This window comes from Bos javanicus, chromosome 12 (assembly GCF_032452875.1).
Source record: "Bos javanicus breed banteng chromosome 12, ARS-OSU_banteng_1.0, whole genome shotgun sequence".
Taxonomy (NCBI): domain Eukaryota; kingdom Metazoa; phylum Chordata; class Mammalia; order Artiodactyla; family Bovidae; genus Bos; species Bos javanicus.
In genome coordinates, this window is record NC_083879.1 from 59,245,696 (window position 1) to 59,260,373 (window position 14,678).

General features: G+C 35.0%; 1 long non-coding RNA gene across 2 annotated transcripts; it reads left to right on the plus strand.

Annotated features, from left to right (window-relative positions):
- The first annotated feature begins 1,437 nt into the window (after positions 1–1,437).
- LOC133258088 (uncharacterized) lies at positions 1,438–8,009 on the plus strand. Of its 2 annotated transcripts, none has more exons than XR_009739809.1 (4): positions 1,438–1,622; positions 2,904–3,005; positions 3,329–3,433; positions 7,665–8,009. It is a non-coding gene; the product is annotated as an uncharacterized LOC133258088 (long non-coding RNA). The 2 variants fall into 2 exon arrangements; XR_009739810.1 differs by lacking the exon at positions 1,438–1,622 and adding an exon at positions 2,583–2,678.
- Positions 8,010–14,678: the final 6,669 nt, after the last annotated feature.

The following is a 14,678-nucleotide window of genomic DNA, read 5'->3' on the forward strand; positions in this document are numbered from 1 at the left end:
GATAGCAGCCATTAGACCATGTTACCAATATATTCCTCAGGGTTCTTATTCATGATGGAAGAATATGAAGGTAAATTAAGTGGCTGTTTACTTTTTTTAAAGCTAAGCATAATATTTTAACCAGGCTCTCTAGTTAAAATTCTGCATGTACTTCATCATTAGAATGCTAGAAATACAAAAATAGAAAATGAAAACTAAGTAGTTTAAAACATTGTCTGTCATATATGGAAGATGAAAATCTCAGTGAGCATTGACGTTTAGAGGTACACAGTACAAATTTGCATTCAACAACAATAATTCAATGCCATGCATAGGATAAAGTGCACTCTTCTGATTTGCAAACATTATATTCATATATGTATATATGTATCTAGGTTTCTATGTATTATGTATGCATGCATCTCTCACATGCAGTTGTAGACACATATGTATATACTTTTATTTGTATATATGACATATATATGTATAATAATTTTAGTTATATATATGTTTATCTGTATTTATTTTTATATGTGTATAAATCATATGTATATATATATATATATATACACAAAATTTGGGGAAATATTTCTCTATAGATCTCTCACATTTCTGTCCATATTGAACACATTTTAATGTTCTTTGTTCCAAACCTACTTTTCTGGAATGTCTGTATAGAAAATAGCATTAAAGATGAATTTTCTCTTCTAAGCAAAGGGCATCTTTGCTCACAGACTGGAAAGAGAGAGTGCCTCCCTTAGGAGTAACAGGCAGGCAAGCTTACTGTCCATTATAAACGATCTAGGTTTCCTAAGTGCATGATCCTTCTTCTATATCTCAACCTGCTGTATGTGCACGTATCATCCATCTTTCTTTGTCACCCTGTGGGAATTGGGGTGTGCCAAACTGGACCAAAAGTGGTCATGCTCTGACTACTGCCATTGCTGTGAATATATTCTCCGACCTAGGAGTCTTGTATCTTCTGTCTGAATTCATGAAACTGTTGGAAGCAGAATTGTTCATTTGCAAGTTAGGTCAAATCTCAGACCCTTGCCACTCTTGACGTCTATTGGATATGCCATTTGAGAACATAGCTTTATGGGTATAATTGCTGTAATAATGGAGGGTTGGCTTGTATTTTCTGTGTTTTCACACTTTAGGATACTCATGATAATCACAACATGCCTACTGGCTCTTTATACCTTTTATAAAAGAGGATACATGAGAGAATTCTGATCATATTACTATAGCTTTGGAAATGTTAAAGTAACTATATTCATCCCAGGTTATTTGGTCTCAAAGGATACACAAAGAAGCAAAGTTAGTTTTAATAGAAAAACTTCAGGGAGCCAGACTGACCTCAGATTCTGTTGCTATCTTATCCCAAAGGAAACATCACATCATTGGTTGACTACAGATTTGTTGCTAAGGTAAGAATCTTAGGAGAAAAACAATTTGGAGAACGCTAGGGGAAAGTCTTGTTCTTAAGGTCTTTATGAGTGGCTTGAAAGAGTCTGCCTTAATTCTAGAGAATGAGAAATATGAAGGGATGTTTAGGTTTCTCTTTTTCTCTGTGAAGAAAATAATCTCATCTACTTAGTGAGAGGGAATGCCTGACTTTTAGGAGCCAAGTCGATCTGGAGGTAAAACCTTTCCATTTAAAAATCATCCCTGTAAACCAGAATACCACCCACATCTTAATTCATAGATTCTTGTGCTAAAATGTGCAGCAAATCTACATGTTAGCAGCTCAGATAAAGCCCCAGCCATGTATCTGCTCCCCAAATTCTAATTTCTCAGTTTGAAACTGGATATAGTAAGTCAGGATTGGAAAGATATGAAAGCTTAGGCTTAAGATAAAAAGGCGATCCTGCTAAGTTTTTTAGATTTGGATACATTAATTAAAATCAGATGGATGCTATAGGTTGATCCACAGTTGGACTTTGCTTTTGTTTTTTTATTTGTCAAGAACCTGGAAATGAGAAGTGATTAAAATCATCACAAACCTATAATCATGAGAATACAAAGAAGGTCTTGCCAATGTAGTTCACTTCATGCCAAATAAAATCTTCCTATGATTAAACTCTTGCTTTCACCATTCTGATGGGATCCCCATGATGTAATCATATGAACATGTTTAAATCACAAAAGGATTTTACTAATGTCCCATGCAGATACTTTAAACTGCTTCTCTATTCTTAGGATAAAAGCCAGTTCCCATAGAAGGTTGCAGAAAGTCTTCAGGTTGCTGATGCCTGTTTATTTTCTTAGGCTCATTTTCCCTTCCAGCTTCATTAAATGCCTTCCCCTCCAACTTCCTTTAAGAATCAGGTCAGTGTCTCTCCTTAAAGTACACGCAATGCCCTTCTCTTCCTCAATTTAGTTTAAGTACTCTCTTGGTATCTGGTCATAGCACTTAGTGTATTAAATTGCAAACATTTTTCTACTTCTGTTTCCTTCAGTCAACTGAGCTCCTTGAGAACAGGAAATTTGACACTCATTGTACTTACTCCACATTCCAACCCTCAGCATATAGTAGCTGCTGAATAACTGCTTTTAGAATAATAGACCTCCATGACATGCCAACTAAGTCACAGGACAGCATTCTAAATCCTAAGGAAGTGATGGGAATGGAAAGAAAGATTTCTGACAGAACTTGTGAAGGATGAAGTCTAGAATCTATAGTTTTAAACCTCTAGGTAAATATGAAAACTCACCTGATTGAGAACCTCTTCTCAATCAGGTGATTTATTTAGCTTTTGATTTTAGGTACTATTTTAAATTTTCTCGATCATTCCCTCATCATTTTATAAGTAGATGATTGTATTGGATTTTCTAGGTTAAACACTATAAAATTCTAATAGTATTAATACAGCAGATTAAATATTTGAATTAATCTGGTCATGATGTTTTTCTTTTCCTAGACAACAAGAAATGCCATCTTAAAGAGCACAGTTTTTTTGTTTCCTCTGAGTGAAAACTTTGAAATGATTAGGCACTTGTAAATGTCTGTCCAATTTGTATAGGTAAGTTGTATTTGCATTGTTAATTGTCTATTATTCTGTTCATTGACTAGTTCCTTTATAAAAAAGAGCGGGATACTTAACATTTTTGAGAAAAAATGGTGTAAATGTTTAAAATGCACAATTAAGTTATAAATTGTATCATCAATTCTGTTACCTGCCAGTGTTAAATTTAACTGGGTACCATAAACATTTCTGTGAAAATAATGAAATAATGATACATATTTGGGATTACTATCTGGCACACATAAAAAGATAAATGCAATCACATGGTTACAGAGTATGTATTCTACAGAGTATTGATTCTATTTTCTTTTTTCTTACAGTATGCTTGCTTCACCTTCACCTGTGTTCATAACTGTGAGCCAAAAGTATTACATTGTTATCAGCAAGTTAGATGAGATAAGAAATCATGGCAGCAAGCATGTTAGGTTAGTCTTTTCTACTTTTGAAGATGCTAATTATTGGTCAAATAAAGAAAAACTTCTGCAAAGAATACCAGACTTTGTAACTGTTTATTATTTTCTCCATCTCCACCAAAAGCCATCTTTTTTAAAACCCTTTAAAAAGCTCCATTTAAAGTATTACTTTTCAAAGATTTTAAAATACTGGCTGTATGAATCTATATATGATGAGCCTTGCAAGGTGTATCAAATCAGAACAATTTAATTATGCTATGACTAACATAACTATATGATAACAATTATAATTATGATATAACATATATATATATATATATAACATAAATATAACTATGATATAACATATAACTTATGATAATTATGAGGGCAGAGAATAAGAAATTAGTGTGTTGGGCTGTGCTGTGCTTAGTCGCTCAGTCATGTCCAACTCTTTGCTACCCCATAGACTGTAGCCTGACAGGCTCCTCTGTCCATGGGGATTCTCCAGGCAAGATGCTGGAGTGGATTGTCATGCTGTCCTCCAGGGGATCTTTCCAACCCAGGGATTGAATCCAGGTCTCCTGCATTGCAGACAGATTCTTTACCATCTGAGTCACCAGGGAAGCTCAAGAAATTAGTGTAGGCAATGATTGGAAAAAAAAAAAAAAGACCTGTCTGGTTTCTATGTCCTATTCAATTAAGATATCTCACTTTTTCTGATAGGGATTACTCTGGGCAACACTTCTGCTCTACCATTTTAAAACTATAGCTCCTTAAGAGGGAAAAATAAAATAGATGAGAAATTAAGAACAGTGATGGAGTTGTAGTTGGAGGGAATTTGAATTTGAACTAATTGTCCTATACCGGCATGACTTAAAGAAGCGTAACCATCTTTGGCTTATCAATAGTGTGATGATTTTAAAAATAGTCACACAATTCTTTGATGCTACTGCCTTCAGGCTGCAATGGCTCTGCTCCCTTTCCTTGAATCTGGTGATTGCTTTCACCAATACAGTTTGATAGAAGTGACTTTACATGACTTTCTAGACCAGGTCATAAAAGGGATAAAGCCTCTGACTTATTCTCTTGGCTACTCTTGCTTGAGATCTGAACTCAGAAAACTGAGTATTATAAAGACTGCAAAGAAGCCAGTCCACATGGAGAGGGCATATTTAGATATTCTGTTGGAAGGTCCTTGTTAAACTCAGTGTTGCGATCATTCCAGGTCAGGTAGCAATCATGTGGGTGAAGAAATCTCCGAATGGTTCCAGGATCCATTCATTCAGTTATCCTGGGCCTGAAGTCTTTTGCAGGTGTAGTTTCTGGCATGAGGAGGAAAGATAAACCATCTCCTCTGCAATTAATTCCTCATCCACATAATATGTGAGCATGACACAAAGTTTGTTTGGTGCCACTAAACAATGGGGTACTTTGAATATCAAAGTTACACTATGTACTGGAAGCAGTAAAATTCTAAGCATAAAATATGTAGTATGTATTAATACTATTATCCATTACTATTCCAACATTGTAACTGTTGACTCTTTAAGAAAATGTGACAAAATAAACACAGAAGCATATATACCATTCTAACAATTTATATTTATAAAATAATCATAGTCATGGTTAACATAAACAGTTATTTTAAATAAAAATACTAATTTTAAACATGAGGATAAATGTTTATAAATGTTTCATTATTTGCATGTTTCTTTAGCCTAGTTCTAAACTGCTTCAAGTTCTGCAAACTAATTTGGGAGTAAACTAATGGATATAGATCCTCACCACTGAATTTATTCAGTTGTTTTCTACAATCTAGTAAAACCATTCACCATGCTAATGCCTGTCTTTAATAATCTGAATTAATATAGGCAGAGAGAAGTTGCTTGCCAGTTCTTATAATCACAGGCTTTCAGAAGCTAGTGAGAGAGATGTAAATGTGAAGCAGTTTGAAAAGATTCCACACAGCATTTCCATAGAATTAAGAGTTTTTACAGGATGAGAATGAGAACAGGATCTTTTTCTGCCTTATGTAATAAACCTATATTATGTTTATGCTGTCATGAGAGGATCTTCAATCTCTAGAAGACCTGAATCATACAGCTTAGAATTAAAGCCCTGGTGACTAGTTTATGGATTTGTACCCCAATCTCATCCAGCTAGCAAGTGAATAAATGACATATGAATTGCCCATAGGATAGAATACTACTTGTGTCTCAGTCATGTCTGATTCTTTGTGACCCCATGGACTGTAGCCTGACAGGCTCCTCTGTCCATGGAATTCTCCAGGCAAGAGTATTGGAGTGATTGCCATTTCCTCCTGCAGGGGATTTTTCTGACCCAGGGATACAACCCGACTTTCTTTTGTGTCCTACATTGGCAGGGGCGGAGTGGGGTGGGGGGTAGGGGGGTGGTTCTTGACGACTAGGCTAGTGCCATGTGGGAAGCCCGGGAAGCCCTAGAATACTACTAGGGTGTAACAAAATGTTGATGTATATCTATCTTAGATGGAACTCAGAATGACTACAACATTTGTTCTCTATGGGGACTTTCAACATTTGTTCTGATTTACCTCCAATTTCGAGATACCAAATGAAAGACAAGAGACAATGATGCCCAAGTGATGGGAAGGAAATGAGATGGGTACTAGGTTTTCTCCAACTTTTGATCTTGAGAGAGTTTCCAGAAGGCAATGCAGGAAGAGAGACTTCAGTTAGGACCCCCTGGGTTCCATGAGGTAAAGAGACAAAACCAAGAGACCATGGAGAAAAAGGTCATTACCAGAGAGATGAGACATCCTGTAATGGGAAGTCTTGAGATCCACAGATGGAAGTGCCCAAGGATTCACCAGAGCATTCATCAGTCCAGGCATGAGTACATTACCTGGGACTGGAGAAGAAACACCCTTGAAGGTTAGAGGTAATAGTGCCTGATGCCAGGGCAGTGCATATGCTAAACAGATTGAAAATTTCTTGATTCACTGGGGAGAATACACAGAAGGGTCCTGCCTCTGGAGGCACTGTTCTGGTCCTGCCTAAATAAATCTTGAAGCAAGACTTGAGAGGATCAAGCTGATTCCAAGTAACCTAGCTATGCCAGACAAGAAGTTTCAGGAATGATTCTAAACATACAAAAATATCCAGCTTCCAACATTTAACAATTTAACATTCCAAATTTAACAATTTCTAGCATCCAGTAAGAAGCTAGCAGGCATTCAAAGAGCAAAGAGAGCACTTATGATCCATAATAATATTAACAGAATGTAATAAATTTAAACTCAACCCAAAATGACTTAAGTGTTAGAAATAGGAGACAGGAATTTTTAGATGGTTATTTTACCTGTATTCTATATATTAAAATGGTAAGAGGCTCAAAAGATACAAATTATGTCTATAACTTCTAAAGATAAAAATTATAAGGTCTAAAGGTGAAAAATACACTGGATGGGATTAAAAGATTAGATGTTACAAAAGAAAAGATAACTGAACTTAAATACATAGTTATGGAAATATTCAAAATGAAATAAAGCAAAGAGATTAACAAAATGAACAAAGAATTAGTGAGACAATGTAACAAAGTTCCAACTATGTGCACAATTGGAACCCTCAAAAGAAAAGAAAAAGATAAATTTAAATCATGGCCAAAGATTTCTTTAAAGTTGTAAAAAACAAAGAATTCAAAGATCCATGAGGCTCAGCAAACCACAATAATAAGAGATATGAAGGAAATTACAACAAATCACAATGCCAAAAGTAGTGGTAAATAGAAAATTGTAAAAGCAACTGAACTAAACCAGGGAAATTGAACAAGATCAGTGGAATAAACCAAGTTAAACATCCTGGGTGGGATATTGTACCATAGCCTGTAAGTTGTCCTTAAGAAGGGAAGTGATAAAATATAAATGAGATAATTTTTGGAATTTCTTACAATAGAATATAAATCAAAGTAATTTCAAAAAATGTTTGTTTAAAAATGAAATAAAATACATAGTAAAACACATGTTACTTCATAGCTATATAATCACTCTTTAATTTCATAACTATAAAACATAAATAGACAAACCAGAAAGAATCAGTTTATTATACACCGTATGATAGGCTGAATCTGTTTAACCTATGTGCCTCTCTTTTAAGAAAATGAGACGAGAAGGATTTTTGAATGCCTTTCTTTGTTCAAATCATTTTAAGCAATTTATGATTTTGTCCTGCTTGGAACTTGTTTACCTTTGTGTTAACAATCCTTTCTTCTTCTTTTAAAACAGCCTAACTACTGTAGTGTGGACTTCTGTCAGCCATCACGCACTGAATCTAGAAATGCTGGAACAATAACTCAGGGCTCCTGATTGACAGTGACTGCTACCAAATTAGCATTTCCATGGAAGCCAGCATCAGTTATCGTCAACAGACATTATCCTCATCTGAGATTTTCTGAACTGTTTTTCAAAACAGGCCAAATCACCCAGCATGCAAATAAAACAAAAGAAGCTTTCTCTGAATATACTATCAGGATATAAACAAGGGTCTTGTGTTGTTTTAGGCTATACAGGAATCTTTAAACTTTAAGACATAAAACAGAGAAGATTTTTTGTATTAGACACACTTCTTGGAGTGGGATGATTTCACTTTAGCATATTTAATAAATAACACTTGCACTGAGTTGAGAAAATTTATGTTTTAAAGCTGATTAGTAATGAATTGTCAGTACATCTGTCATGAAAATAATGAACCACGTTAAGGTTAAATCTGAGCAGAAGTAAAGTAGCATGAAAGAACACCTCATAAGAAATCAAAGTGGACTTTTTGTATTTTGAAACCTTTGGTAAGTCAAAAAAAAATGCATCAATATTTAAATTACAGTAATTTTCACCAGATGTTATTTGAATTCTCTTTTAGCTTTCAGACTTGGAATTTAAAATACACACAAACACATATGTTCTTTGGTCTCCTCTATGTCCAGTGTTATCTTCTATTTGAATTACCCCATTTAAAGTGGGGTTGATAACAAATCTTAGGATTACCTAGTTTAAATTTTGTGTCAATGATATTGTTTAGAACTGCCCAACTCCTCAAAATCAGCATTGTGTGCTGTCGGATATCTCAACAAATTACTTTTTTTCTTTGAACTCTGAACAGTATCTGGAGGTTCTGAAACAACTAAACGCACTTCTTAAAGTTAATGTCTGATGAATTAAGAAACCAAAGTTATGATGTAATACAGAACAGAATTCTGAATCAAATCTAGTATAATATCAGTTCTATGATAACTGGCTGCAATTTTATGTATTATCTTTTAATAGATACACTGCTGCTGCTGCTAAGTCACTTCAGTCGTGTCCTACTCTGTGCGACCCCATGGACAGCAGCCCACCAGGCTCCCCCATCCCTGGGATTCTCCAGGCAAGAACACTGGAGTGGGTTGCCATTTCCTTCTCAAATGCATGAAAGTGAAAAGTGAGAGTGAGTTGCTCAGTCGTGTCCGACTCTGAGGGACCCCATGGACTGCCACCCACCAGGCTCCTCTGTCCATGGGATTTTCCAGGCAAGAGTACTGGAGTGGGGTGCCATTGCCTTCTCCGATAGATACACTGACCTGAGTCATATTCAAGTAAAGCTTATGCCTACTCTGTAAATATGTGTGTGTGTGTGTGTGTGTGTGTGTGTGTGTGTGTGTGTGTGTGTATATATATATAGAGAGAGAGAGAGGCTTCCCTGGTGGTTCAGACAGTAAAGAATCCACCTGCAATGCAGGAGACCTGGGTTCTATCCCTGGGTTGGGAAGATCCCCTGGAGAAGGGATAGGCTATCTACTCCACTATTTTTGCCTGCAGAATTCCATGGACAGAGGAGCCTGGCAAGTCAGGGTTAGGGGTCAGAAAGAGTCTTAATTATGTTCTCAATGTAAATTCATAACTGAATAAATGCATAATTAATTTTTCAGGGGTCCAAATACAGAAAGGCATCATTTAAACTATACTGTCATTGTTGGTAGTCTTGATTAAAAATTTCAGAATGCATATTTCCTATATGTAGTATATTTACAAAATAATGATAATAATATGTACAAATAACATGTACAAATAAAAAATAAGATTGTGTATGGTGCTGTTGCTTCAGTCGTATCAGACTCTTTGTGACCCCATGAACTGTGGCCCACCAGGCTCCTCTTCCATGGGATTCTCCAGGAAAGAATACTGGAGTGGGTTGCCATGCCCTCCTCTAGGATCTTCCCGACCAAGGGATCAAACCCATGTCCCTTACATCTCCTGCATTGGCAGGCAGGTTCTGTATCACTACCTTCACCTGGGAAGTACATTGAGTTAGATTCCAAACAACTGAAAGTAAGTATACTATTTGTACACTTTATTTTTTTATTAATTTATTTTTTACTAAAGGATCATTGCTTTACAGAATTTTGCTGTTTTCTGTCAAACCTCAACATGAGTCAGCCATAGGTACACATATAACCCCTCCCTGACAAAGAAAATTTGTATTTGAGAAATTGTCTAGATTAATTGCTCTACATTTTTTACTAGGTATTTCCAACTTGGATGATTAGTATTATCATCACCTGACATTGGCACTTCCATCTTAAATTAATCATCTTTGCTTGGAATTATTTCATTTAAACTTGCTTTGATAATTAGAAATTCCTTGTCTAGAACTCATTTTTTTTAAATTATTATTCTCACTGTGATAGTAACTTCTTAAGTACCAAGTCTTCAAAAATCTCTCTAATATGACTTCATAACATGTGAAACATTTTATCCTTTTACTTTAAAGGAAAACATATATAATTTTATCTATGTTCTAAATATAATTTTATTAAATAAAATACATACATAAATAACTATTGCAGGAAATAAAAAAAAGTTAGGGTATGTACTTTAACAGAATGATGGAAATTTGATATATTCTTTTGGTTTAAAATTTTAAAAGTTGCCTGTTATATCATTATAGCTCTTATTTTTATGCACCTATTATAAAGAATAAAACATAATCCCTGGTGGCTCAGATAGTAAGACATCTGTCTACAATGCAAGAGACCTGGGTTTGATCCCTGGGTCGGGAAGAGTCCCTGGAGAAGGAAATGGCAACCCACTCCAGTACTCTTGCCTAGAAAATCCCATGGACAGAGGAGCCTGGTGCAGGCTACTGTCCATGGGGTCGCAAAGCGTCAGACACGACTGAGCGACTTCACTTCACTATAAAGAATAAAGAGATTTTTCATTTACAAGTAACAGTAAATGAAATGCTAGTTTTTATTGCATCTAAAATTTTTAATCAGACACCCCAACTACTTGGCTAAAGTAATGCCACATATTCCTGTTAGTACATGATTAACTAGTATGATCTGATTCCTTGAATTGGTTGTAAGTAAATATGGCTGGTTCTCTTCTACTTTTGCATTTATTTGCTAACTACTTACTCCTCATAACAAGAAATCTACTATTGCTACCATGAATTATCTGAAGAGTATAGCCTGCTTCTATACATCAAGCAGTTGGATTTTATATTGCTGTGACATTGGTATTAAAAATGGATCCATGGTACTGAAGCATTTATTTACAGGGCAGCAGTGGAGAAACAGACATAGAGAATAGACTTATGGACAAGGGGAGAAGAGAGGAGAGGGTGAGATGTATTGAAAAAGTAACATGGAAACTTACATTACCATATGTAAAATAGATAGCCAATGGGAATTTGCTGTATGACTCTGGAAACTCAGTCAAGGGCTCTGTATCAACCTAGAGCAGTGGGATGGGGAGGGAAATGGGAGGGAGGTTCAGAAGGGAAGGGATACATGTATACCTATGGCTGATTCATGTTGACATTTGACAGAAAATAGCAAAATTCTGTAAAGCAATTATCCTTCAGTTACAAAAGATAAATTAAAAAGAAAAAAAGTGGATCCAGCTCATTCTTATTTAATGCCTTCTGATCTTCTGCCCTTTGGTTGTTCTTGCATCTCCAGTGTTACTACTGTACTGAACTCTTGTACATTTTGGCTCACAAGAGATTACAGTCCTTGAATCAAAGTTTAATGATAGCTGACTGAGTCAAGAAGCCAAAAAAAGAACAAGGTAACCCCCAAAGAATTAGACTATAGGAAACAATAAAGAAATGATCATAAATTAGTCAACAAGAAACAGATGAATGAATGTGGGATTGACACAGGGTATGAGAAACTACAGAAGAAAACTGTGATTAATATTTCAAAATATTTTCCTGCCACAATTATTCCTTTTACTAACAAGACAATTCCACTGTATATGATGTAATATTTTACTTGAATTTACTATGCTAACTTCATTCACCAAAGATTTTCTCACCATAGAAAATTATTTCCATCTCTATAACTACTATTTTTTTTTAAGTTAGCAGAAATTTTAGAAAACCTGACACCATAAAACTTCTAGAAGAAAACAGAGGCAGTTCACTTTTTAATATTCATTTTAGGAAAAAAGTTCTTTGATATGTCTCCTCAGGCAAGGAAAACAAAAGAAAAAAATAAACAAATGGGACTACACCAAGCTAAAAAAACTTCTGCACAGCTAAAGAAACTATCAATAAAAAGGCTGCCTACTGAATGGGAGAAGATATTCATAAACTATATATAAACTATATATCTGATAAGGGGTTAATATCCAAAATATGCTTAGAACTTATGCAACTCAACATCAAAAAACAAAAAAACACATGATTTGATTAAAAAATTCATAGAAGGACAGACATCTTTTTTCCAAAGAGAACATACCAGTGCCAACAAGACATACGAAAAGATGCTCAACATCACTAATCATCAGGGAAATACAAGTCAACACCACACTGAGATATCACTTCACATCTGTTGGATTGGCTATTTTCCCAAAGACAACAAATAGCAATTATTGGTGAAGGTGTGGAGAAAAGGGAATCCTTGTACACTCTTAGAGGGAGGTCATGATGGAAAACACTATGCAGATCCTCAAAATATTAAAAATAGAACTACTATAGGATCCAGAAATTCCACTGCAGGGTATTTATCCAAAGAAAGCAAAAAAACTAATTAGAGCAGAATTATGCAGCCCATCTTCAGTGTAGCATTACTCACAATAGCCAACATACAGAAGTATCCTAACTGTTCATCAATAGATAAATGGATAAATAAGATGTAGTATAAATACACAATGGACTATTATCTAGCCATGAAAAAGAATGAAATAGTGCCGTTTGTGACAACATAGATGGATCTAGAATGTAATATGCTAAGTGAAATAAGTCAGACAGAGAAAGACAAAGACTGTATGATACCACTTATGAGTGCAATTTAAAAATAAAAGAAATGAGCAGGCACAACAAATCAGAAATAAAGTCACAGATACAGAGAATGAGCAGGTAGTTGCCAGAGGGGTAGAGAGTTGGGGAAGGAAAGAAAGAAGTGAGGGATACAAAGAAGTATAAATTATCAGTTACAAAATAAATGAGTCACAGGTGTGAAAAGTTCAATGTGGGAAATATAGTTAATAATTATACAGTATCTTTGTATGATGACAGATGGTAACTAGACTTATTATAGGGTCATTTTGAAATGTACACAAATACTGAATCACTAGCTTGTGTACCAAGAATTAACATAGTGTTGTAGGTCAATTATACTTCAAATACAAACAAACTAAAAGAAAATTAATCAGATTTGTGGTTATCAGAGGCAGGGGCTGGGGAAAGGGAATTGAATGAAGGTAGTCAAAGCATAAAAACTTTCAATTAAAAGATAAACAATACCAGGGATACAACGTTCAATATGATAAATATAATTAACACTGTTGTAGGTTATATATGAAAGTAAAGAGATTAAATTTTAAGTATTTTGAGAGGAAAAATTTTTTATATTTCTTTAATTTTGTATATTCATAAGATCATGGTTATTCACTAACCTTGTGGTAATCCTTTCTTGATGTATGTATATCAAAACATTATGCTGCACTTCTAACTTCTGCAGTGGTATATACCTATTATATCTCAGTAAAAAATGGAAGAAAAAATAGAAAACACTACTTAACATTATTAGAAAACATTAACTAATAGCATGGCTTAATAAAAACACAAAATATATTTAAATTTATTCAATTTAACACAGTGATTTTTCTGTCAGTTAAAAAAAATTATGATAACCATGGAAAGAAAAAGAAAAATAAGTAAGGTCAACTCTCTGTGCTCAAGGAATTTATAATCTAGTAAGGCAGGAAAGAAGAACACTTAAAATAAATATACTATAATAATTATATTTAAGGTTGCCATGATTACAAGAGTAATAAAATAATATAACCTTTTAATAGAGAGGGATATTATTTTTGCTTGAATAATTATGAATGGATTTATAATTTGAGGTGGTTTATGCAGTTTAAAAAGTAATTATTATAGATCAATACAAAGAATTCTTTTTAATGAAGAGGAAAGAAGACATTTATCTAAAATTACCGGTCATTCGAAGAGCACACTGATGATAATATACCTAATTGGTCTCGATCAAAAATGGAAAAAAAGATACACTATTTAGGATAAGTATAAAAATATGCCATTGACATAAACAGGTATTTTGTGGAAAGAAAAACCCCGAGTTAATGGGTGATTATTAATTTACCAAGAAAATATGATTTTTACTGGTGATGGCTTTATATAAGTTAGTCTAAATATAAGATTCCTATTATACTAGTGAACTAGAGCTGCCATTGAGGCTTCCCTTGTGGCTCCCCTGGTAAAGAATCCGCCTGCAATGCTGGAGACCTGGGTTTGATTCCTGGGTTGGGAAGATCCCTGGAGAAGGAAAAGGCTATACACTCCAGTATTCTGGCCTGGATGATTCCACGGACTGTGTAGTCCATGGGGTCGCAGAGTCGGACAAGCCTGATCGACTTTCACTTTCACTTTCAGAGCTGCCATAAAAAATAGCACACGCTGGACAGCTGAAACAACTAGCATTTATTTTCACAAAAATCTGGAGGCTGGATGTCCAAGATCAGGGTATGGGCAGGTTGGGTTTCTCTAGAGATCTTTCTCCTTGGCTAGCATATGGCTGCATTCTTGCTTTATCCTCATATGGCCTTTTCTCCATGCATATGAAATATTCTCCAAGTGTTTCTACCTCTTACAATGCTATCTTACAATGATATCAGTCCTGTGGTATTAGGATTAGGGATCGGCCCTGAAGGACTTCCCTGGTGGCTCAGACGGTAAAGCGTCTGCCTACAATGCGGGAGACCTGGGTTCAATCCCTGGGTCAGGAAGATCTCCTGGAG